Below are 26,086 nucleotides of genomic sequence, written 5' to 3' on the forward strand. Positions count from 1 at the left end.
GGAAGATCTGATATACAAGCTTTGGTTTACAGTCATTGACCTTTACAATTGAGATTGTTTTAGAAAAAAATAGTTAAACGATAGCTTGGACACAGTGACCTGTGTTCTTAATTTTAATCTGTGTAGACTTTAGGTTCACAGGGAGTTTAATGAAGCTTAGATTTGTTCTACTTCAGCTGTTATGAAAACTGCAAGTTTAAAGAGAACTTTGTCAAAATGTGTTGGATTTCTTCCAGACTTAAGATCTTGGATAAAATTTGTTACTCATTGCTAAAACTAGCCAGCATACCTTCAAGTTTTCCACAAAGAGTATTACATAATAGAGTATGAAGAGTATCACATAATGGTATGATGTATGAAAGCTACAAGATAAAAGGTTTTCCATTTTGATACAGCTAGATTTAAAAGCAACCTCTCTATATACTTTGGTCCTTCTTTCTTACTAGGAAACTGGATGTTGACAACTGCTCCATAAACATCAGAAAAACAACTTGTACCTAAGGTGTAAGGAGGAAAAAAAAAAAAAGCATCAGGTAAAAGGAATCAAAAGTCCATGTTCTGTTCCAAAAATACAAGTATGTTCAGTGGTTTCCAGTGACAGGACGAGGGGCAATGGGCACAAGCTGGAACATGGGAAGTTCCATTCAAATATGAGAAGAAACTTCTTTACGGTGAGGGTGACAGAGCACTGGAACAGGCTGCCCAGGGAGGTCATGGAGTCCCCTTCTCTGGAGATTTTCAAGACCTGCCTTGATGCAGTCCTGAGTAATGTGCTCTGGGCAATCCTGCTTCAGCAGGGGAGTTGGACTAGATGATCTCTAGAGGTGCCTTCCAACTCCAACAATTCCGTGATTCTGTGATTCCGTGAAGTATTTCTTTAAATTAAGCTAAAAATATAATCAAAGCATTTGATAATAAGACATCTAGGTAGGATTTTTTTTTCCATGTTCAAGATAAAACAATCAATATCAGAACAGACTATTTCACGTATTGAATGGCTTCCTTGAATATGAATGCTCAAAAATTCCTAAGTTCCTAAAAGGAAACTTTTTTACTGCAGGGATGATTAAGCACTGGAACAGGTTGCCCAGAGAGACTGTGGCATCTCCATTCCTGGAGATATTAAAAACTTAGCTGGACATAGCCTAGGCAACGTGCTGTAGCTGCACCCGCTTTGAGCAGAGAAGTTGGAATAGATGATCTCCAGAGGTCACTGCCAGCCTCAGCCACTATGTGATTCTGTAATAATTAGAAAAAAATTGTGTTGTCCAGTGATTGTAACACCAAAAGTGACATTGGTCTTGGCAGAAAAATCAGGAATGTTGTTAAGGCTTGACTGGTATCTTCTTCTCATGTACCTTAATAAGGATGAAAAGGAAACACAATACTTCTTTGGTACATCTTACCTCCCTCCTTTTTCCATACATTAATTTCTCCATTCCTCAGACTGTTCCACCAGCGTGCAATGGTTCTCTATAGTTAATCACTGATGTAATGCATCTTGTCCCTACTTTTCATTTGTAATCTGAAACTTTTCATTTGTAATCTGACAGAAGTGTTTAATCTATGTGTAACTCATATGTGCAGACAGCACCATTTGGGACCTGTGGATGCAATTCTAACAAGAATAGTTTCTAATAAAAGGTGACAAGGTGATTAAAGACATGGAAAGGTTTTTGTTAAAGGAGTAATGGAAGAGGCTTCGACACTGAAAATGTCCTCAAAAATTATAATTTAAGAGGACAGATAGACATCTGTAGAATCATGCTTTGCAGGAGAAAGGGAATAAAGATCACCTTGCCGACTGGTCTTGTCCAATACAGAAACTAAGGGTAATCAAAGGAAGTTGCTAGGAACCAGGTTTAAAGGAAGTAAAGGGAGGTCATTCCTCATGCAATGGAGGCATTCTTTATCATAGGATACTGTGAATAATAATTCTTATGGGATTAAGGAGATATTGAACAAGTACATGAACAAATTCCATTGGGGGGGGTCACTCAAACATAGGAACACTTTCTGATTCAGGAAATAGTGACAATGAGTTTCTTATCTGCTTGACAAGTTTTTATGCTTCCATTTAGGGCCAGAAGAGACTGTATATCAAGACAAATGAATCCTTGGTCTGACCCAGTCTGGCCAGTTTTATATGCCTGTGTTAGGTGTTGCTATAGGCAGATTAAGTTATTTTGTATATATCACTTAAGCAAATTTCAAGTGAGATAAACTGTTGCAGAACCACTAATAAATTAATAATTAAAGTAAAACAAAAAAATAGATTCCTATTAGTACTTTCCAAGTAGCAGCAGTTTAATTCCCAAGTATATTTCTAATGAAAGGGGAGGAAAAAAAAATCCTTCAGATTGAAATCATCTGAGAACACAGATAGAAATATTTCCAGTTCTTTGATGATAACATCTTAGATTTCCAATATCCATGGCCAGGTTTAGCTAATTATAAGCTAATTTGTATGTCATTGTGAATAATATTAGCTGTGTTGAAAAGGGCGTGTTTCTCATTGCCCTTAGGGCATAGGACTTACCCCATACATTTTTTATGTGAGGATAAGCTTCAGAAATTAACCAACACCTGTCCTGATGAATGAAAGTTTCCATTGCATAAACTGACTCTTTAACAAAGTAAGCTTTAACCATTATATTTAACTGCTACGTTTCAGCACTTAAGGTACTTATTACTTGAATTAAACACTACTATATTCAGATTACAGTCTTTCCATTTCTCCCATTCATTTCTGTTCTCTGTTCACTGGAAACACGCTCTAACTCTTTATCAGGTTATAGAATTAACCAAAATACATCAGCTACTATAGGTGTATTTCCTATGATGTCCCTCTCCACAGAAGTGGTAAACCTCTGTCTCAAGCTTAGGCATCAGGCTATCATGGCAACAGGGCAATGTTTTGTGTAACTGCAGGTGAAGGACCAATATAAATTATACCAGATTCATTACTTCTCCAAGTTATTTAGCAACGGGGTCAGATGGTGTCAGAGAGTGGTAGTGTTTTTTACAAGCTGCTGCCTTCCTCTTGTTTTCAGCTGGGTCTTTAGACACTAGGTCTGTAGACAAAACTTTGGGTGACCGGAATAAAAACTTTTCATGTATTCAACAATCTTCACATCAAAAGACTATGTTTAGCTCCAGCTGGTGTTGTACAAATGTGTACTACATGTGGTTGCAATAAGCATTCTAGAAAATACATTGGTTTGTCAAATGTACCATAGAAATCTCACAGGTTGTGTCTCCTAGAGACAGCTGTCTTGTTGACACTATTTATTGTATAACCAGGCAGCCCAAGTCAAGTTCCTACAAAATGTCATTTAACATTTCATAGAAACAGTGTGTAGGCCATTTGCTAAACAAAAAACTTATGTGGAAATATATGCTATCATGAACAGGGAAATGGTTCAGAGCACCAGAATTCATTTTTGTCTTCAGATGCACCAATTCAAGTCTGAGCTCTTCAAGATGTGGACTTTCCTTTAGGACAGCTGATTTCTTTGTTGCTTAGCCTATTGGGGTGCTGATGTTGATAGGAGGTCTGGAAGCATAATCTTAACCTAATACAAATTGTATACAGTACTAAATAGGTCCTTTATATTTATAGAAGCCAAGTAAAGAGCACAAGAAGGGAGCAAGATGACTCAGATTTGTCTTAGTGCATTTTGCCTTTTACCAGGAAATTAATGGTGACGTTACAAGGTCTCAGAGTATTTGCTTGTAAATTGTTCATTTTGATGTTCTGTATCCCAACCTATCCTCAATAATTTTAGCTTCATGGTATCTAAATACCTAATCCCACACTGGTAATAGCAAAGAAAAATGCAGCAACCGATCAAGTATTTTGAGCACCCGGAAAACAATTCAGAAGTGCTACAAAATTAATTTGTGAAATTGTTAAGCGGAAGCCAGTGAAAGTAAAAAAGGAAAAAGTCCCATCTGACTGCCACATATTCAAAAGAGAGCTGCTTCCAGCTATGTGTTAAACAGCAGCTTCTTCAGGTCAGTCAACTTTCATGTTGCTGTTACTGTTAGTTTGTATTATGGGAGTACTCTGCTGCCCTGAGAAAGCAGAGGGCTCTTCTGGACTGGCTGCTCTACAAAGATAAAGACCTTGTCTTCCCCAAGAGTTTACAGCTGTAGTATAAGAAAAAAAGATAGACAGAAAAAAGAAAAAAAAAATCCAGAAACATAGGGGGAAACAGTAAAGCAATGTGGGTCTGCAGCACAGAATGCTCACATTCAAAGAGATGCTGAACTGTTGAAGAGGCATCAAACACAGGAAAGTTGATGATGACAGTGGGCATTTGGGGCAGGGAGGACAGACTAACGGAGGCATTAGTTTCCTAGTGAGCGGTCTGTGTTACTTTTGTCTTGAATGGCAGGCATTGGAGGCTGTTGGCATAAATTTGGTGGTTACTGGAGTGAATAATTGGATGATCACAGGCACACTTCACTTTACTTGGTAAGATTATTTTGTTCTAATTATAGTTGTCTGCTCTCAATTTGCTTATTTTTCATCGTTCTGTCATTTGTGCATACTAACTGATAGGATAAATAGTTTGCTTCATCAGCTGCAAAATCAGTCACTATCCTTCCTCCAATTTATTTTTGTTAGTATGTTGTTATGAGTTGGTGTGTTCATCAGTATTGCTCAGATAAAAATTCACTCTAAATTGTGCTTGCAGATTTTGGTGTTCCTTAATGCCAGGGAACATTTGCTCTAAAAACCTTTTATTATCTTCACTTGTAAGCTACTCTCTTGATAACATTGATCTCATGTGATCTCATGTGGAAGTAGGTCATCCTCATTCTTACACCCTGTGATGCTTGGAACATACCTTTGAATTGCATACTGCCCAGAAGACTATTAGAAGAAGCATTTAGAAAATACTATAGCTAGGATGTAAGAATCTCTATGCAATTATTTATTGCATTGTCAGCAATTTGGAGCTGTTCACTGACAAAATATTAAGTTCTGGCAAACTCCCCCATAGGTAATTGCAAGCTGCCTATCTAAATTCCACCTGAGAATTTAAATGGGATAATTAATGTCTTCCCTTTTAAATTAGTGCTGTGAAGATTTAACATACGCAGAGTGAGTGCCCTATGTTCCTTCTGGCAATTTTTCTGTTTCCCTTCTTCGTTTCAACATACCCCTGTTGTATACTTATAATTTGTTCCATGGGTCAGGCAGAAAGTTAAGGTCGTCAGGACTGTAGCTACTGTCTACTATGGGGCGTTTCCTTAGTCTGCATCTGTTACGTCCTTGCTTCTTGCATACAGTGGTAGCAACAGATACCTTTTACAGATAAAACACAGGGTGTTCTTTTTTCTTTGAGGGAAGAAAGAGGGAAAAGAAGTACATGTTATGCTCTTAGAAAGGCTTTTCACCCAGTCTCAGTCAGATAGATATGTTGGTCTGATTTTCGGAGCTTAAAAATTAAGCAACTAAAGGTATACTGGGAGAGATATATATCTGTGATGTCTGGGCTTCTGTTGAGGCTCCTATTAAGGAGTAACTGTAGACTAGGACTGGTGCATGGATTTTAAACAAAGCAGCTGTGTCCCATCCCCATGGTCAAATCTGCCCATGTCTTGCAGGTGTACGCTGAGCAAGGGCTGTGTATTGTCTTTGTAATTCTTCTAGAAAGAACTTCAAAGAACTGCAAGTATGGTTTGTTAATTTTCATTAAGGTACAAAAATTTATTTTAAGACTGCAATTTCAAGCATTATATTATTTGGTTATGAATCTTGCTTGTCTGTTAGAAACTGCTTTTAAGCTGGGAGTTGAACAAATGGTTTGGGTGTACATTAACATTGTCATTAATTAATCGTGAATTAAAATATCTCTCTGTTACAAAGTGCCAGGAGGGAAACAGTGCCCTTCACAGACATGATTGCCAGGTACTAAGTCTTCTTACACTTCAATAAAACTGAACAGATCACAACTCTTTCCTGTCCTTTTCTTTCTGCATGCCGTGGACTGGACACCCCGTGGTGCTGGGCACAGCAGAATGGGACTCAACAGCAGCAGCCATCAGAAAAGAGAGTCAGCAAGTGCCTGCTCAGAGCTAGCAATTAGGGAAACACTGAGAACAGAGTAATTATAAATCCCATTCCCAAGACCTGAGACAGATCTGAAGGGGAACACCTCATCTCAAGTGGATGCTCGCTACCTGCAACCCAGGTCTGAGCTGAGCAGGAGACACTTCTTAAAAACACAGTGAGTACACCACTTGACCCCACTCTCCCTCTCCTTGTCATGCTGTTCAAAACAGCAGTTCTGGTTTTGGAGCAGTAGCTGGGGGAGTCATAAATGCAGGTTTACTTTCCCGTCTTCCGAGGGAAGGTAAAACTCCTCTTTCCTTAGAAAACTTCTCTTTCCTTTCCTCTTCCTCATTCAACCATTTAAGAACTCAATAGAGATTACTTCCTGTGCCTCATGGTGAAGCCATACATCTGTGCAAAGAAGAAAAGGCTCATAAGACTCCTGGGGACAAAGGACCATGGCTTTAATTTATGTCAGTTTCATTTGGGAGAGAATGAGTGGAGTGACTTGTTCCCCAGATCCAGCTTACTTAGCAATAGTATACACCTTATATGAAAACAGCTAGAAGAAAAAAATTCCCGTTATCGTTCTTTGGGGTTTAAAAAGTTGCCATCCCACCTATAATCTATGAGGAGCTGAGACTCTCACTGAGTGTTAAATGGGGTACATATACTCAAACCATTGAGGTGCTGGAGAGTGTCCAAAGAAGGCTAACGATGCTACTGAGTTTCTAGAGAACAAGTCTTATGAGGAGTGGCTGAGGGAACTGGGATTGTTTAGTCTGCAGAAAAGAAGGGAGACCTTGCTGCTCTCTACAACTACTTGAAAGGAGGCTGTAGTGAGGTCAGGGTTGGTGTCTTCTCCCAAGTAACAAGTGATAAGATAAGAGGAAACAGCCTCTAGCTGAGCCAGGGGAGGTTTAGATTGGATATTAGGAAAAATTCCTTCGCCAAAAGAATTGTCAAGAATTGGAAGAGGTTTCCCAGGGAAGTGGTTGAGTCACCATCCTTGGACGTATTTAAAAGACGTACACATATGTGTACAAAAAAAAAAAAATATATAGATGTGTAAAAGCACACATCTATGTGGTGCTTAGGGACAAGATTTAGTAGTGGGCTTGGCAGCACTAGGTTAAAGGTTGGACTTGATGATCTTAAAGATCTTTTCCAACCTAAACTATTCCATGATTCTAATTGGTCTACACATCTCAAGGGATTTGGCTAAGAGAACATCTTGTCTCTGGATTGAGATGGGGATTAGGCATGAGTTCAGCCTGCAGCTACCAAGTGCAGCTAAGCCTGGGACAACAGGGAGGTCTGCACAGAGGCACCACTCCCAGTGCTCGCAGAGAGTCTTCGGCAAAAGTGAGGGTCTAACAGAGCTGAACTACCTCGAGGGTAAGGTGACAGGTGCTTTCCATTTTGCAATCTTGACTTTAGGCATTTAAGTTCTTCCTGTGTCATCCCATTTTATATCTCAGTCTGTGCTAGATCACAACTTGTGTTTCAGTGTCAGTCCAGTCTTACCCTGCAATGAAGAGAAATTAAGTTCTATCTTTAGCCATGCCTTTAAACAGTCCAAACTTCCAGAAACACCTTTACACAGCACTTGTTAAAATACTTGTGCTAGAATTATCAACATACAAATATTTTTTAAAGTTTGCAACCTTACAAGTTAATCCTAAGTATTATAATTACATGTCCTACACACAATTTGTTTGCTTTTTTTTTTTACTGTAAGACAATTTTTTTTTCAGGCTTAGTTTTTATATCTGTTAATGTTCATTTAAGGAGATAAAAACATGAAAACCTGGGCCAAGGACAGCTTCTGGGACACTTCTGAAACTGATATGAAAAATACCAGACAAGGAGTGATTCATATACTACTTGGTGTATTATGATTACTTTTCTACTAGAATGAACTAGTGAGTCAAAACTAATAGTTTTATTAAATATTCTGGTATTTGCTGGGCAAATCAAACACAAGAAAATACAGGTATTTAAGGATGGTGTTTATTGTCTTGATGTTATCAGATAAAACAAGTTTACACGCAGAATTGTAGTTTCTATTTACAAAGAACAAACACTATAGAAAATACCTGGAATTTATTTGTTATTATTTTTTTAATTCCTATAATATTTGCTGTACTTTTTTAATTAAAGAAACAGATCCTGGAATTGTAATACTCAGTTTTCACTATTGGAGTTGTGCTCATGACTACAGAGAACAGCTTGAGAGCACAGACTCAGAGAAAGATTAAGGTAAAAAGGACCTCTGGAGGCCATGAAGTCCAACTAACTTGCAAGTTAGATCAGGTTGCTCAGGACTTAGCCCTGGAGAATTTTGAAAATTCACAGGGATGGAAGTTTTGCAGTGTCTGGACTACCTGATCCAGTGTTCAGCCACCCTTATGCTGAAAACCTTGTATTGTACTCATGAGGTACAGCAAAAAAAATCGTATCTTAAGGTAAATGGAACAATAAATGGAATGAATACAAAATGATATTATCCATTTTTCATTACTTAAGTAAAAAAAAAAGAGCACAAAAAAACCACAACCACACTTCTCCCCCCACAAAAAAACAACCCAAAAACATGCATAGAACCCCCGCAACTAAACCCATGCACAGAAAGAAAAACAAACACGTGCATAGTATTTAGAAATCATGGAGACACAGAAGTAGAAGGCATCAGCAGAATTCGTCCTCAGTTCTCATAGGTACTGAGCCGCAGGATCATTTCATGACATTTCTAGAAGCATTTCAAAATTTCATGTTTAGGCCTGAGCCATGACTTCAGAGTTGAATGATTTGTGTTGGTAATGTAGTCCAACTCCATGAAGACTCTCAGTCAATGTGGTTAGCCATGGTGGTGAAGTAAATTGTACCTGAGACCATGAATAATAATGTCTGTGAAAGCAATCGCTGAAAGTTCTGCAAGCTCAGGGCTCTGGTTCCCTTCACCGCATGTCTCTTATTTATTCTTCGTCTTCTGAAGAAAGGGGCACAGCAGGTGTCAAGCACTCTCATACATATTAGTAGCTCAATGTGTCCTTTCTTAAAATGCTCCTGCATGGTATAATCCTAATTGTGCATTCAGGACTTTCCAGATGATTAGCAGTCAGTTTCCAAAGGGCTAAAGAGTCCAAGGTAAATGGGAGAATTTCCAATTCAAGTTTCACTGAATTTTTTTTTTTTAAATATATGAAACCATACTGCAGAAAATAGATACAAGAACATTTAGCAATCAGCTCACACTCCTATCTCATTGCTGGTCAAGTCATAGAACATTCTGGGGTAGAGGGTCACCAGAGGTACCGGTCACACCAAGGAGTGTTTCACTCTGCTTATCTGGAGGGATTCTGTGGGGACAGGACACTGTGTTCAAGCGCCTCAGTCCGATGTCTCAAAAGGGCTGAATTCAGCCTTCGTAGCTTTAAAGTGAGAATGGTGCCATGGTAACGTGCCAGCTTATATCTTATTCTCTCTGCCTGGAGACTTATTGAAATGATCTGAGACATAATTTAGAAAGGCTGATGTATCAGTATGGTAGTATTTAATAAAATACTAGGTACTACAAGGTATAAAAATTTCTACAGAGCCAAAGTGTGACCCTAAAAAGTTTAGCCTAGTTCTGGGGACCTTGCAAGGTGATTTGCACTAGAAGAGAAAATCAGTGATGTAACCCATGATGTCCTCTGCATGGCCTTACATTTTTTATACACAATATACACAAGCCAAACTTTCCCAGAAGGTGGTAGGACAGCAGAGTGGACAATTTCTTTACTCAGCAATCCTTGGTCTGCCATGGAAGCACGTTCTCTAAGAAGTTCTACCTATGTTCTCTTTGTCATCTTGCGGCCTCAACACTCACAGCATGGCAAAGCAATGTCCTAATCCCTGCACTTGCAGACATTGGTTAGACTTGGTTGAGCAGTTCAGTACTTTGTATGAGGGTCTCCATTTTTCCCAGTCTTTTCTATTACCTAATTTTTGTGAGATGCGCATGGTCCTTCAGCCAAGGCTACCTAACCAGTACATGGCTTCCAGGTAGAAGATGCAGAACCAAATGGTTATATCTAGAGTAACATAGGAATGGCAAGAACTTGACTTTCAAAAAGTGCTAGAGAGAAAGGAAATTTGAAGGTAGGAAGAAAGCCTGAATATGCACTCTCTGTGAACAATCATGCACTGAAAGATGCCCAGCAATGAGTCAGCTCCTGCAGGGTGGTAAACGCAGAAGCTGAAAATTTTAAAGAAAAAAATAAGAGCAGGGGAGGAAACATATCTATTTTCACGTTCCAAATCAGCAACAGGACATGCCTTTCACTGAAAAGAACAAATACAAAAGCTCTCAGAGTTAATAAATAAATAGTAATTAAAATTTATGAGATATTAACTAAAGGTAAGGGGCAAGTTTGCATCTTATTCTAGGGGGAAGTATACCCAAGTGAAATCAACGCTTGAGTTGCTCCAAAAGCAAAACCTCTGCAGATAATAACCTGAATCTTCTGATATCTGCTGAAAGAAAGAACGGGACTAGACCTAGAATTCAACAAACCCGGTGAAATGACAACTTATTCAGTATATTCAGTAAATTGCCACCTACTGATGTCACAAGAGATCTAGCCCCTACAAGGGAAGATTACCACACACCTAATGTTGACCAAGCAACTTAGATACCAGTGGGACTTCAGCCATCTGACAGTATCTTCCAAATCTTCCAGATGTGGTGGAAAACAACTCAAAGGACATTACCCAAAAAATAAGTCATACAGACATGGCTTTCCCGACATTATATCAAGATATGTCTCTAGAAGTTTCTCACTCTTCCTGAGATACTAAAGATGTGGGGGTAAGCGTAAAACTTGGTATGTTACAGCATTGTAGCAAGGTTTCAAATGAAATCTCACAGATTCACAGGATGGCTTAGGCTGGAAGGAACTTCTTGAGATCATATACTCTGATCCTGTGCTCAAGCAGGGTCATCTAGAGCGGGTTGCCAGTGGTCATATCCAGTAGGGTTTTGAATATCTCTGTGAATGGAGACTCCACAACCTCTCTGGGAAACCTGTGCTAGTGTTTTACCACCCTCACAGTGAGAAAGTGGGGTTTGTGTGTTCAGATGGAATATCATATGTTTTAATTTTCGCGTATTGCCTCTTATCCTGTCAGTAGGCACTACTGGGAAAAGTCTGACTCCCTGTGAACATCCGAAATGCATGAACAATAGTTGAGCTGGGGAGAATTCAAGATCAAGGAATCCAAGAGAAAAAAATGGCACTTAACATGCATCATTCTTATGGGATAAAACTGTCAGTATGAACTGCATCCAAGATATTTAGTCTGCAATAAAATGTCATTAAATCAGATTAACTAGATTATTGAGAAAAATATTCCCCTAAGAACCACCATCACAGAAAAAAAACAAGTTTCTTGAACACTTGAGATACCGTACACTAGCCAAATATGACTCAGGACATTAAATCTGCTATGCAGAAATGATGCATAGTAGGAAGTTGCAAGAACCTTTTTTTGCTGTGAACAACGCAAATACTTCCTTCTTCTGACTCCTGTTATCATTTCCAGGCAGTGTCTCCATAGAAAAAGCAATGATACATGAAGGCACCTTGCTTAATGCTGTATATTATCAAACCAAGAATTTGAATTTGCCCATAGTGACATGTAATTTTCCTTGGAAGATGATATCCTTCCTCCCTGCAGAAGCTCATCTGATGTTCTCTTTGAACTGTATCTTATCTGTTAGCACAAATTCATCTCCCATCTGTGCACTGACAGCTCACAGATCAACTTTCTGCTTGCAGTGTTTTTTGATCCCAGCTAAACTCTAGTCCCGTTTCTCTGACAGGTCGCTCTAAGTAACCAGCCATCACCTTAAATTAACATGGCTAAAATCCCACTCAGACTATCTACTGACGCTCTCCTCAATGCCTTTTTTCTCACAGCTGGAGGCATCAGCAATGTTTTATCTGACACTTGAGACTAGGGTTACGTGGTCCTCTCTGCCCGCAGCCTCTCTGTTGGGCCTTCCATTTGTACTGTTTTTAAAGTATGCAAACTCTTTCTTACCAACACTGTTATGAAGTAACCTTCAGCCTGATCCACGTGGTGAGGTGTCATATGGAGCTACCTGAACTGGTTATGATTTCTGGTGGTACTGGAGCCAGTCTACCAGGAGTCCTGCATGAGCTACTGTTATTCACAGAAATTGTTCCACCAAAGAATGACGCAGTGCCATGGTTAGGCTGTGTTCAGTGTCCTACGCAACTGTATAACACACAGTCTAATTATGAGTGTAATCTGATGGTCTAGAAAAGTCTGCCAAACCTTATGTTTCATTGCTCGCGTTCACGTGTTTTTAGATATGTATTATCGTCCCTAATAGTCATTGATACTTCTTAGTGGAGTTGATATCATGTGGGCAATGTCTTAAAGTCTTATCGTTTACCTAATGACTATCAACTTCCTATCAACTAAGTTATTTTCCATTACAGAAATTCTTCAAATGCTTACATGCTTTATGCTTTATTTTCTTGTTGACAAATTTAATTAGACAAAGTTTTCTTTATCTGTCCCAGACAACAACTCCAGCAAGTTCTCACATTTAGTCTTCTAATCCTCATCTCTTATGTAACGTGCATAATTAATTTTTTTATGGACTTCCATAATTGCTTCTTAGAGACACTTACAGGGGTAATGCTAGACATAATTGGTTATAGCAGCTCATTCAAGAGAGGAAAAATCATCAAATCTTCTTTGCATATTAATATTCTAAGAAAACATAATCAAGAAAGAAGAAGGCCTGTTCTGTGGGGAAAAAATAGCTCTGTCATATAACAAAGAAAGCTTAAGTGTCCTGGGCCACCAGGTCACAAATCAAATAAATTAAGCCTTTGCTTATGATGCAAAAGCCAGAAAATGTCACTGTAGATATAAGGCTGATGTTACAGGACTATATTGTGCATGAAATCATGGAGGGGTTACCTTCACAGCATGTAGAAAAATTGCGAAAACCACATTTCTTATCACTGCCTTCCTTAAGAGGAATTCTTCTAAAACATCAAAAGGAGACACTCTCAAGGGGGGTCATGTTGCACAAATAGTCTGATGCATTTTGAAATTACTCAATAGCTGTAGGCATTTGCAAAGAATTTATTGTTTAAAAACGTAATTTAAAAAGATATTTTTAAACGCAGAGTCCAGAAAACTGCAACACTACTATTTAAAAAGCATGCCCAGAAAACCCTAACAGGAGGTGAAAAATGAAACGGAAGTTATCCTAACACAAGATTTTGGGCTCTGCTCTGGAGAGTTGTGAGGGCACTGCTGCAGGGGGCCATCCTGCAACAAACCCTCCAGCTTTACCAGGTTTCCTGCTTGACCACAGCGAAACACAGTGCCACTGTGAAGTGCAGCAGTCCTCTGCAACAGGGAGGTGGCAGCAGCCTTTAACCCTCCATGTCTGGGGGTTTCCTGCTGGGAGTTTAGTGTACATTGATGACATTTTCTGGCATTTTCATTTCAGAGAGGCACAGATGTGTTTGTTTCTTGTGTTAGTTGAATTTTTGTCTGCTGATGTGACTGTGTGGTCTGTCTCTCTCTCTCTGACTGACTCATGGTAGAGGAGAAAGGAACATGCATCACACAGCTATGTTTTCACAATTCGACATTGCAGTGAAACACTGACTCATCACCAGGACAAATGACAGAAGTTTTTTCAACATATTAAAATATTTTCTTATAATCAGACAAATTTTGAGAAAATTCGTACCTATGTTTTTTTCTGAATCAAACTCAGAACACGCTGGCTCTCTCACTGTTATTCTTTGACCTGGAATTTTACTTGAGTTGGAATTTTTCTGTTTGGCTCAAGGCAAATATTTACTTTTTCATAGTTTTACCCTGTATTACTAATGACCAAAAACTGTGAGACCTAAAATAAAGACTACATCCTTCCTGATTCCTGTGTCCCTCCTATGCACTCATAATGTGTATACGACACTTGTGATAACACAGTGTTAAGCAGCGCTTCCAAACAACAAGACCAAGATGTTGGCCATCAGTCGGGAGCTCCTGCTGGAAAATGCAGCACAGAACAAATTGCACAGAATTAGAGGTAGCCTGCTGCTGAGGAACTTCCAATTTGTTCATAGACTCAAAATTCAAAGGTAATTATTTGCCCTCCAGGCCACCAGATGGCAATTGCTTGCTGCCCAGCAAGGAGGTCATCTTGCTATGCCATGACTGCCTTCCCAGGCATATGCAACTTATCTCTGCTGCCCCTGAATCTCTCGCTCCCTTCTCAGCCTGTAGCTGTCCTTTTAACCACCCCAGATTTTCCCCTCTCCCACCTCATTCTCTCCCACTGCTCATCCCTCTAACTGTACCTGCCACAATGGTGGGAAAACAGCTCTATGGGTCCTAACTCCCTCCATACTTTGCCAGGGTTCCTGATGGGGAAACAGAGGTGGGGAGCAGAGTGGCATTTCACATAAGCGGCATAACACAAAGCTGTAGGGCCTCTCTGGTGTCTCTTGCACTTGTGCAGTAGCATCCATCTCTTCATGTCCCCATCCTTTCACACCAAAAGGCAGAGAGTCTGTTAGAGAGACTTTCCTTTGCTGGAAAAGGGACATTCTGCACCTTCAAGTAACCTCAGACCCTCCAAGAAACACACAGGTCTCTAAAATAAGTCTCCTATGTACCTTATATTCTCTCTGTCTTCAACATCTGATTTTTTTCTGCTTAGTCAGTGCTGCAGGATAATAGTCAGTGCTGCAGCTTATAGGCCTTGAGTCTAAACTCATACCATCTTTATGTCCTAAGAGAAGTTTTATTAGCTGCTCCTACTGTCATAAAACCTCGCTCTCTCACAGTGTTCCCTCTACTTAAGTATACATATAAAATCTCTGCAGCACAGCCAATTATAATAATGTAGTCAGTAAGACAAGAGCCTTGTAACAACCTGAGAGAGCTCTGTGTGCATGTGATGTAAGTATGTGCATGCTACTGAAGCTACTGATAACAGTGGTGCAAAACACAGAATTAGTGCATAATGGGTTTTTCCTTCTTTTTAATGGGGTAACCTGTTTGGACTCTCCCCACTGAAAAAAAAAAAAAGTCTTTGTTTTCTCTTACAGCACCCTACAGGATGTCAAATGGAAATGTTGTGTTCAAGTTAATATTCCAAACCTCAACAATATTGCTCCTAACCTGTGATCAAAGAACTCTAGAATGGCCATGGTCTCAAGCTCATGTTAAGTACACTGGGAATATGGGAATACACTCTAGGAAGGGAGACTTAAATATTTCCACTGTGGTCATGCATGGAAGCAAAGTATACTTAGAAAATGAATGGAGATGGGGTACAGACCAAGCTGGTAGAGTTCTCCGACTTCAGGGAACGGCAGGGAAAAGAATTCAGATAGGGTGTTGGATTATCAATGGGTCTACTCATGAGAAAGCATCTCAGATTTCAGTGTATAGCACTGTATCAAACCCAATAATCAACAGTATGAAACGTTGTACCTCTGAAAAATTGGACCGTTGGTACAACTTTACCTTAGTCCAACCTGGTTTTATAGTCTGCCTCTGGGGTCTCCATAGTGTGGGACTATCATTTAAATTCAAATTTGACATTACCAAGCCTCATATAATAACATACACACCGACTGTAAAGGATGAGGAAACTCTATCCCCACAAATTTCCGAAACTGGATCATATGTGATCAGAAATACAGGCCAACAATGAGTGTTATTTAATCCAACATGGTCTCTTAAATGAGTAGAATTACTGATGCAAATTAACATCTCTACCATCAAACCAGCCTGTTCAGCATTCTTGAGTACATCCTATGCAAGATGGTTAATGTGGTTACATGGGCAAACACTCACATCTCCAAGATGAACAGGGAGGGATGTGACCGGTATAATAGGGACAGGATTAGGAGTCTTAAATAATATAGACACTGAAGCACTTGCAAATAAACTGAGCACAACAAAAAATGATTTAAACAAATTGGAACACCCATTGGGATCTGCTCTATTAGGATTGGAAACTAACCAATGGCTCTCACCTGATGTATTGCCTCAGTGGGAAAGAATTGGGAAAGACCAACTTGATCTCTTTCTATGACCATGTGACCCGCTTTCTCGATGAGGGGAAGGCTGTGGACGTTGTCTACCTGGACTTTGGTAAGGCCTTTGACACCGTCCCTCACGGCATTCTCCTGGAGAAACTGGAGAATCATGGCATAGACAAGTGTACCCTCCGCTGGATAAAAAACTGGCTGGATGGCCGTGCTCAGCGAGTTGTGATTAATGGAGCAAAATCTGGTTGGCGGCCGGTCACCAGTGGTGTCCCTCAGGGCTCAGTTTTGGGGCCAGTCTTGTTCAATATCTTCATTGATGATCTAGATAAGGGGATTGAGTGCACCCTCAGTAAGTTTGCGGATGACACCAAACTAGGTGGGAGTGTTGATCTGCTTGAGGGTCGGCAGGCTCTACAGAGGGACCTGGACAGGTTGGACCAATGGGCCAAGGCCAATGGGATGAGGTTTAATAAGGCCAAGTGCCGGGTTCTGCATTTCGGCCACAACAACCCCAGGCAATGCTACAGGCTTGGGGAAGAGTGGCTGGAAAGCTGCCTGGCAGAAAAGGACCTGGGAGTGTTAGTGGACAGCCGGCTTAACATGAGCCAGCAGTGTGCCCAGGCAGCCAAGAAGGCCAACGGCATCCTGGCCTGTATCAGGAATAGCGTGGCCAGCAGGAGCAGGGAAGTCATCGTGCCTCTGTACTCGGCACTGGTGAGGCCTCACCTCGAGTACTGTGTTCAGTTTTGGGCCCCTCACTACAGGAAAGACATTGAAGTGCTGGAGCGTGTCCAGAGGAGAGCCACCAAGCTGGTGAGGGGTCTGGAGAACAAGTCATATGAGGAGAGGCTGAGGGAACTGGGCATGTTTAGTTTGGAGAAGAGGAGGCTGAGGGGAGACCTCATTGCCCTCTACAACTACCTGAAAGGAAACTGTAGAGAGGCGGGGGTTGGCCTCTTCTCCCAAGGGAATAACGACAGGACCAGAGGAAATGGTCTGAAGTTGCGGCAGGGGAGGTTTAGATTAGATATTAGGAAGAATTACTTTACTGAGAGAGTGGTCAAGCACTGGAACAGCCTGCCCAGGGAGGTGGTGGAGTCACCATCCCTGGAGGTATTTAAGAAACGTGTAGACGTGGCTCTTCAGGGCATGCTCTAGTGCCCGGGATTGTTGGTTTGTGGTGGGGTGTTGTGTGTGGGGTTTAGTTGATGGATGCTGCTTGCTTTTTTTTTTTTTTTTTTTTTTTTTTTTTTTTTTGGGGGGGTGTTGTTGTTTGTTTGGTTTTGTGTTGTGTTTTTTTGTTTGTTTGTGTGTTTTTGTGTTTTGTTTTTTTTTTTTTTTTTTTTTAATGTGGTTGGACTCGATGATCTCAAAGGTCCCTTCCAACCACTAAGATTCTGTGATTCTGTGATTCTGTGTAATTAATAAGAGGGATCACCAATTGATTGTGGATGCACTTGGTGTAGCCCAAACCAATGTTTCGCTAGCTCTTAGTTGTATCCAAGCTCAGCTGTGGATGCAATCTACGGTAGCAGCAATTATACAAGAAGGTGAAGGAGGTACCTTACCCACTGAAATTCAAAAAGTAATCTGTGATAATGCAATTGAATTTGAAAGGGAATTCCAATCCTGGTGGTATTTCTATGACTCCATCTACAGTAAGGCTACAGCTTTTGTCCTAATATGCAATGCTTTGGTATACACCATATACCCAATCATTGCACTAGGACTAAATCACAATGGAACTATACTCTATCTATAAGAACATAGAGTGTGGGCCCAATGGAATGGTAACAAATGGCAGACTGTTGATGTTAATACACGCTTTGTATGAGAACAACAAATTTCTGAGAGTAACACCATCAAAGCCCAAGACATTTGTCTTGATACTGAACAGAATGTTTATAATTTTAAAATATATATTGATGAAAATCCTGAAACTGTACTTGTATATATTGGAAAAGGATGTGTTTTACATCCTTTTGTGATTACAAAAAGGAGAACCCTTTGTAATACTATATTCATAGATAATGTTACTGTAGATACAAGTAATCACTCAAATGTTTGTGTTCGTAGCTTTACTAAAGTTATGGGATTCATAATAATTAATAATTGAATAATTATTCAATTATTCAGTCCCTGCTATGTCTTATCAATTGCTACAATCTAATTATACATTGATTTGAGATCTGTTGCCTACCCCCATTGGAATGAATCTTAAATTGGTGAAGAAACTTCTACAACACGATGACCTGTGTCAGCTGATAGAACGAATCCAAAACAATGAACACAAAATTCTAATCACTTTTCAGCATGATACAGAAGAGATACACTGTATCTTTGAAAGAATGAGGAAGGATGGAGAACACCATTGGTGGGAAATTCTTCTTGGATGGTCAGCAACAGCAACAGGAGTGTTTAATTTTATGCTTCACCCAGTTGTAATTTTAATATGTTTTAATATTAAATATCTAATTTTAGTATGTTTGTTGCTTATAGTTATGTTGTATATGAAGGTTTGGTACTTCACCAAACAAATAACCCAACTTCAACCACCAAAAACATATAAATTAACAAATAAAAAATAGTAGTGCTTTACTGTCTACTTACCGTGGATCTCTAAGTGCACAAACTATCAATATACTACTTGTGGCACAGAGACAACAGGTGACTGTACCACCACTCTGTGAAGGTAAGATGAATTGACTATAGTCATGGGGTGGAGTGTGGCAGTGCGCTCTCCCTGTTTTTCCCCCCCCTCTTCCTTCCCCAGCTCCTGTTCAAGCCATAACCATCAGTGGGAGTTGTGATGAGTTGCACCTGGACCTAGGGGGATGACTGGCAACACAGCTGAAACACAGTCTGGAGTGGGGACCTAGATATTTTGTTCCCATGAGAATATGACTATAGGCCAATTATCTTATTCTATAAATAGTGGACAGCCCAAGAGCCCTTTGAGCTCTCCTGTATGGCAGTGGGCTGCATGCCAGGATCTCCCTTTGAGTGGGGATGCTCGCTTAACGTTCTACTCCTCAGGACTGAGAGATTCCTTGTCACAACAGATTCTCGGTAAGTGACTAATAGCATACTAAACTTTGAAATCTCAGCTAATTGATATAAAGGATTGATTGTGCATATATAATCCTTTAGACATAAACTGCTGACCAAGTCTGGGACTAGAGTTGGATACAGCCGCACCCAGACTCCTCTCTGAGAAGGCACTGAGAAACAAGGGGGTCCTTTCTGAACCTCATGACTCAATGGGAGGGTCTCCCTGACAGCTTGTCTGACCCTGTCCTCTCTGCAGGAAATAATAGAGTGTACCTTGACATCGAATCTTGTAAAACACTGTCGCATTTACTACTAATTTTGTTAAATCACTGTTTCACCTTAATAAATATTTCACTACTTCTCTCGTACAAGTGGAGCTAATCACTCCGCCCACGACAAGCGTGCTCCCAGAGCTGATATTAAGACACACCAGAACAGAGGAGAGGATGTGTTGGAGAACATCTATGTGTTTGGCAGCCTGCCTAGGCTCTGCATAGCATTGATATGAGTTTCAGTTGTCAAAAATATAGGAATATGAACTCCCTGGATGGAAGATGCCATACCATTGCAAAACATTATTCAATTCATTACCGTAAAGTATCAGGATTTTTGCCTCTTGATATTTAGATACTTAGAACCTTGTGATGCTCTTGTTTCAGAGTATGATATTTAGCATAACATGAAATGAATTCAAATTAATTTGAAATACTTTTAAAAATTGGTCTGAGAGTTGACTTAGCAATAGAGAAATGATTCATTGCCATTATTTTCTCCAGGGCTATGTTCCAGTTGCTTACATTTTATGTTTCACGAATATTTCTTAAGCTGTCCTGTAGACACTCATTCCTTTTTCCTTGTACCCTCCCAGCTATTCGTCAGCATGGTGAGATGCATCACAAATCACGGAACAGATCCCAGTTCAATACATAATTTTTCACAGAGCTTCCTCCAAATTGATTCCTTAATCAGTTTGTTATAAACACTCTTGGAGGAAATGTCTTTAGATGTTTGTATGGTGGGGTTTTTTAATTGGATTTGGTTTGGTTTTGGGTTTTTTTCTTTTTCAAAATAACTTTAAGGCTTCCATTGAGTCTCATAATTATTTTGCTTTTTTCTGCCTGAAGCAAAAGATTTTCCAGCTTCTTCCCACATATTTCCACAGATTTTCTGCAGAATTTCCATGAAGCTGACTTTCTCTCTTATATTAATCAAGAAGCCCTGCCCTGCTAGGTACAGAGTAAAAAGCAGACACCTATGTTAGTCTCTGTATTTCATTAAGTGAGCACTTTCAGATATTGTGTTGTGAAATTAGTAGTTAAAATACTAAACTTTAATTTTATGTTTGTAGTTCTGACTACAGTTCTTTTAAGATAAAACAAATGAAGTATTCTTCAGACTTGCATACAGTAGGAAAGCTTGTAGACTGGATGTGTTGCTTCCTTCTGCTCATTTCCAGAAAGGAAGTGGTCTCTACCTGACTTTCTCTTTTCCAGACTGCCTAACATATATTACAATAACATTTTTTCTTGTTATTCCTTGTGATATGAAATTTGCATTATCTATTCTTATGTTTTGTGTAATTTTACACTTGAGTATCCACATAAACCATATAATGTGTAACCATGATGTTGATGGTTGACTTGGAAACTGGGTTACCTAATTTTCTCCTTTCTTGAAATTTGGACCCTTGTTTTTCTGGTTCCCAAGTAGTTAAACTGATTGTGTTTTACGAATCAAGCCAACTTTAAAATCAACTGTCTAGGAACTATTAGCAAATTTTCAGGAGTATACAACTTCAGATAAGATGTTCAGAAGAAAAAACCCACAAAGCAAGAGAATGAAGATTTTAAATTTGTTGATCTTGTCATCAAACAGGCTTCAAAATCCAGCTGCAGATGTATGCCCACAACTGCTATTTCTTCTAAACTGGTGTTAAACATTGCCTCAATTTTTCCATTTGAAAAGTAGTTCCCACTGTAACCATTACTCCGGAGTAGCCTACAAATAGCACTAGGTCCACAGTGAGAATAATGTAAAGTTCTGTAAGCAAAGATGGCCTTTGCTGGCCAGCACACATGATCACATAAAGGTCTGGTAGGAAATATTAACACTACGCCTATTCCTTCTTTCACAGACCACAGATTACTACCTGTACATCGTTGCTGTTAGATTTTTACTGTACTGCTATGAATGTCTCTCAGTTGTTCAGCTTTTAGCAAAAGAAGCCAACAATTAAGCAGACCAAAGACCTGAGCATTAAGTGATGAAATGAATGATCAGTTCACATAAATGAAGGTAAGCCATTTGAGGCTTAAAGAGCATGAGGACGGTCTAAGTATTTCCTGATGCGGAAGTATGGCTACACTTCGGCTACATGGACCAAAAAAAATGCACAGCTGCATCAGTCTGGCATTGTGCTTATCCTAGCAAGAATCCAAATAAGTGACATGGTGGTGCTGTTCCTAGAAGTCTGTTAGAAGTCTGCATGGAACCATGCAGGTTTGCACAGTGTTGGTTTTCTGGCTTTCACCTTCATTAACTGGAGATCACCACATCAAACACCGGTGTAAACAGCAGCATAATTATAGCTGCTTGGCTGTAAACAGAAAAGTCCAAGGTAGTATGGTTCTTTTCATGAAATGAGAATTTTCAAAAGCGCTCATTTTCTTCTCATTTAATTTTAACATCAGCAGCTGCAAAATGATGAAATAATTAATTTTTTAAAAAAACTTTTTAGAGTGTAAACAGATTTGGAGATTTAAGCAAAGGGTATTATTGCAGTTCAAGAATAGTGTTTTAAGAATACTTTTTCATGGTTTAACCAGCATAAAAATTTGTTTGCTTGCCTTTCTCTACTTTACACGTGTTTTTTCATCTATTTTCATCAGCAGCCTTTCTGCTCTTTCTTAACATGTTGTAGTTACTCTCTCTATCTCCACCAGGTGGGTAGTACTGCAGTCCTAATGTTATTCACTTCCTGCTTAGGCATGGGATTTCAATCCACTGGGATCCGTTATTATAAATCTGACATACCTCTCTCTGGTTTGTATCTAAACATGATGGAAAGCAGTTGCTCCGAGACCATGGCACAGTCTACCAGCCCTGGGCCATTTGGGACCTACCTTTATGGTTTCATGATGACTCCACTCCTTACTCAGAGTTTTGGAGATCCCAGTTTTGTCCATACCCTCTTTCAAAACTATACACGCGTGATTCACCGAGAAGAGAACTAACAGATCAGGTGGCTGATAAAGGAGAACATCTGAGCAAGTTATTATAGGCCACTTACAGAATGATTTACTTCTCATGAAGTTTCATGCTATTGAGAAAACACTCAAACAATGGGATACTTCAATTGTTCCTGTGCACTGTATGAACAGTGGAAATATCACACTGGATTATGACACAGTCATTGAAATTTTAGACACTGTAAATTGTTACCTCTTAAATCAACTTGTCAGAGAACTCACAAGAAGAAAAAGTTGGATTACCTATAAAAGAAAGCCAAGCAACCTGACTCACTATAAAGTCTTGGACTCCCATAGAACTTACCACAAGATGTTCAAGTGTAGTATTCTTACAGGAGGAGGGGAAATAATCTGCTGAATTGAAATTTTATTTAAATGGACTGGGTGTGGGGGCATTGATCAACATAAAATGAATGAAACTTGTTAGAGGGAAATTGGAAATAACAGGTCCAAAATGGAAAACGCTTACAAGCATCATGGTTATGTATTATTTACTAGACTAAGTAAATGTGTACAGCAGATCAAGAAGGACTGTAAAGACAACCCTTGCATGCACACACAAAAGCAACTGGGTTCAACAGCTGAAGGATGGTTATCAGTTGTAAGACAAGGAATTTTTAACACAAGAATTAAACTCAAATAGAGAGGCTTATTCACCAGTAAAGTCTTGAAAAATTAGACACAAAAACACTATAAGGCAGAAGAGAGAAGAGCCACTACCTAAAGACATAAAAACAAAGTAACTTATGTATTTTCATTTGTTCTGGAGACTGAAAGCATACCAAGGAAGCTGTGGAGTTAACAGACAAAAAAAAAAAAAAAAAAGGTGTAATGGAATGCTCTAGTGAAAAAACCCATAGGAGTTAGGTATTGTGTTGTCATCTAGTGCCAATTCATATGCCAGAACCATTTTTGGTGGAAGAAAAGTCTAAAGTGTTGGATCAAAATAAAATTTCAGTTTCCTGAAAAACTGCTTTGAATGAAAAACTGAACAGCAACAAACTGTCAGGTCCAGCTGGTAATCACCCAAGAGTCTGAAAGAACCAAGATGTGAAATAGCTGAGATAGCAGCAGCAGTGTGCAACTTCTGCTCAAATAAGCCCTGGCACAGAAGGGCTGGCAGGTGGCAAGCATGACACCAGATTCTCAAATGGGCCTCCAGGAGTGGACCAGAAATCTAAATACCAGTAAGTCTAATTGCAGCACCAGGTAAATTTGTAACTACAGCAATAAAGAAAAGAATCTGCAGATAGCAGAGATAGATTTTATACTTGGGAAGAAACAGCCTGGCTTTTGTAAGGGGAATCATGCTTCTCCAGCGTACTAGCTTACTCTGAGGCAAGCATGTATGTAAGGTGAGTCAGCTCATACAGCATAGTTACATTTAGAAAAAGCTTTTGACAAGGTCTCCTGTGAAAGTGTCTTAAAGAAACTAAGTTGTCGTTGGAGAGTAAGGTTGACTAACAACCAGCTAAATGTTGAGAAATAAATGCCAGGAATAAACTGTGAGGCTTCACAATGAATGGACATTTTCAGTGAGGTCTCTCATGTTGACCTTCTTGTATATGATCTAGAACACGGGTTGAATGGCGAGATAACAACTTTTGCAAAAGGTATAATAATAATTGACATTTTTCAGAGCAACTTCTGGCAACAAGTCTTATGCTTGACTAAGGCTTGCACAGTGTGGAGTGACAGAGTGCTAAAATAGCCTGTGCCATTCAATAGTGACAAATGAAACACAATGTATATATGAAGAAACTGCCCTACCTGTGTTTTCTAGGTTAGGTATAATTGTTTAGATCATAGATGTTAGAGCCATTAGTTCAATATGCAGAAGCATTCAAAAAGGCAAATAAAATACTGGGACCCATTAAGAAGAAAAGGTTTCTAGATAAAGATAATGTCTTTCAACAGATCACTTGGTTTAAATCTAAAGCTTTTTTGTGCTGTTGGCAGCAATATTGTTGCTGCAGTAATGTGAGTTGGAAAATAACTGAAGACAAAATAAAAATACGATTCTGTAATTGTATAGATTCATGAACTGCATCATGGATACCAAGTCCAGCTCTGACTCCCTGATCTTGAAAAAGACAGATGGGAAAAGAGCCGAGGATGGAGTCTCTGTGACAGAAGACTTAACAGGTCTTGCACCAGTAAGAGGCAAATGTGGAGGGTGATTCATAAAATTCACAAGGGATGGGAAAAGAGGTGACTAGGGGATGAATATGCACTGTTTTTTTATAACAAAAGGGACATGAAATTCTCTGGCATCAGATTTAAAACAGGCAATGGAGGTGTTTTTTTACAAAACGCATAGTCAAGCTGTAGCATAAATTGCCTTAGGAGCTATGGAAACCAAATATAGGAATGAAATCAGGAAGGGCTTAGAACAATTCATGCTGGGTAGGGCAGCATGTCAGGGCTATTGAATGTCACTGCCCGAAAGAAGCCTCCAGCTGAGGAAATCCTTGAACCGTTGGCTGTCAGAAACTGGGTTAGTAAGCCTAGGCAGCACCCTTTTTCTACGTGACCTGTTTCTAGTATGCTTTTCCAAAGTGTTAGTTCCTTGAGGCACAATAGTAGAACAATTGCAGCATTATGGACCTTGATCTTGTTTTTGAGTTCTCCTGAGTCTGTTTCAGGCCCATGCTGGGCAAAAACACCCTCAGAAATTAGTTTTGGTCTTGGGCCCATTGCTCCCATTCATCAGATGTTGGAGGTTGGTAATAAGACTCTTGGCAAGACCATAGTGTAGCTCATGATAGATGTAGAGGGATGATTTCTGGGGGTCTCACTGCTGCCCTTCCACCTCCATAACTCCTCTGGAGTTCTTCCAATTACAGGAATTTGTCCTTCCTATCTTCTCCATCTTGGCAGGTATGTGCTACCTGCTAAGACAGAACCAGGCCATGCACTCTCTCCAAATGTCTAGGAATTCCAGGATTTTTCCACTGGCAAGCACAAAGCCTGGCTGACACTGTGCTCAGGAGGGTGTACAACCCATGGAGTACTTTCTGAAATGGGGGCTTGCCTTGCTATACTAAATGAGCTCTCAAAGCAACAGCAGGCATGAGGGTACGCAAAAGGGTTGATCCAAGTAAGAAGTAAAGCAGCCCTCAGTATAGTCAGTCTTCCGGGACCATGGGAGTAAGCTCCAATTTCAAATATGGTCATATGAATTCAGTCCATTCCCTAAGCAAATTATATACCATAATTTAAAAGTGAATAATCGTAACTCACAAGAGGAGTGTCAGCAGCATAGAGCATTATCTTTACACATAACTCCTCTTGACCATTCTGCTTCCCACACGCCTTACTGGTTAGGTTTTGTACATTAAACACCATCTTTCTGCTCCGACTATTCAAGGACATTTATAAATGTGTCTTTTTTGTATTTTCTGATTCTGGAGGCATTTTCCTTCAAGAACAAAACTTTGTACACTTCCATTTTATGATGGATTTATTTTGAGTTTGAAGAAGAAAATGTCAAATCAAACATCCATTTTGAAAATGAGAGAAAAAAAAAGATTCAGAAGGGGAAAATGTGGATCAATCATAAAGCAAAGAGATAAATGTTTATGAAATTTGTGAAATCCCCAAAATTT

At 39.6% G+C, this 26,086-nt stretch overlaps 1 pseudogene; it reads left to right on the top strand.

Annotated features, from left to right (window-relative positions):
* The first annotated feature begins 15,884 nt into the window (after positions 1 to 15,884).
* LOC141477629 (uncharacterized) lies at positions 15,885 to 18,748 on the top strand (annotated as a pseudogene).
* The last annotated feature ends 7,338 nt before the right edge of the window (positions 18,749 to 26,086 follow it).

The sequence above is a fragment of the Numenius arquata genome, chromosome Z (assembly GCF_964106895.1).
Source record: "Numenius arquata chromosome Z, bNumArq3.hap1.1, whole genome shotgun sequence".
Classification (NCBI taxonomy): domain Eukaryota; kingdom Metazoa; phylum Chordata; class Aves; order Charadriiformes; family Scolopacidae; genus Numenius; species Numenius arquata.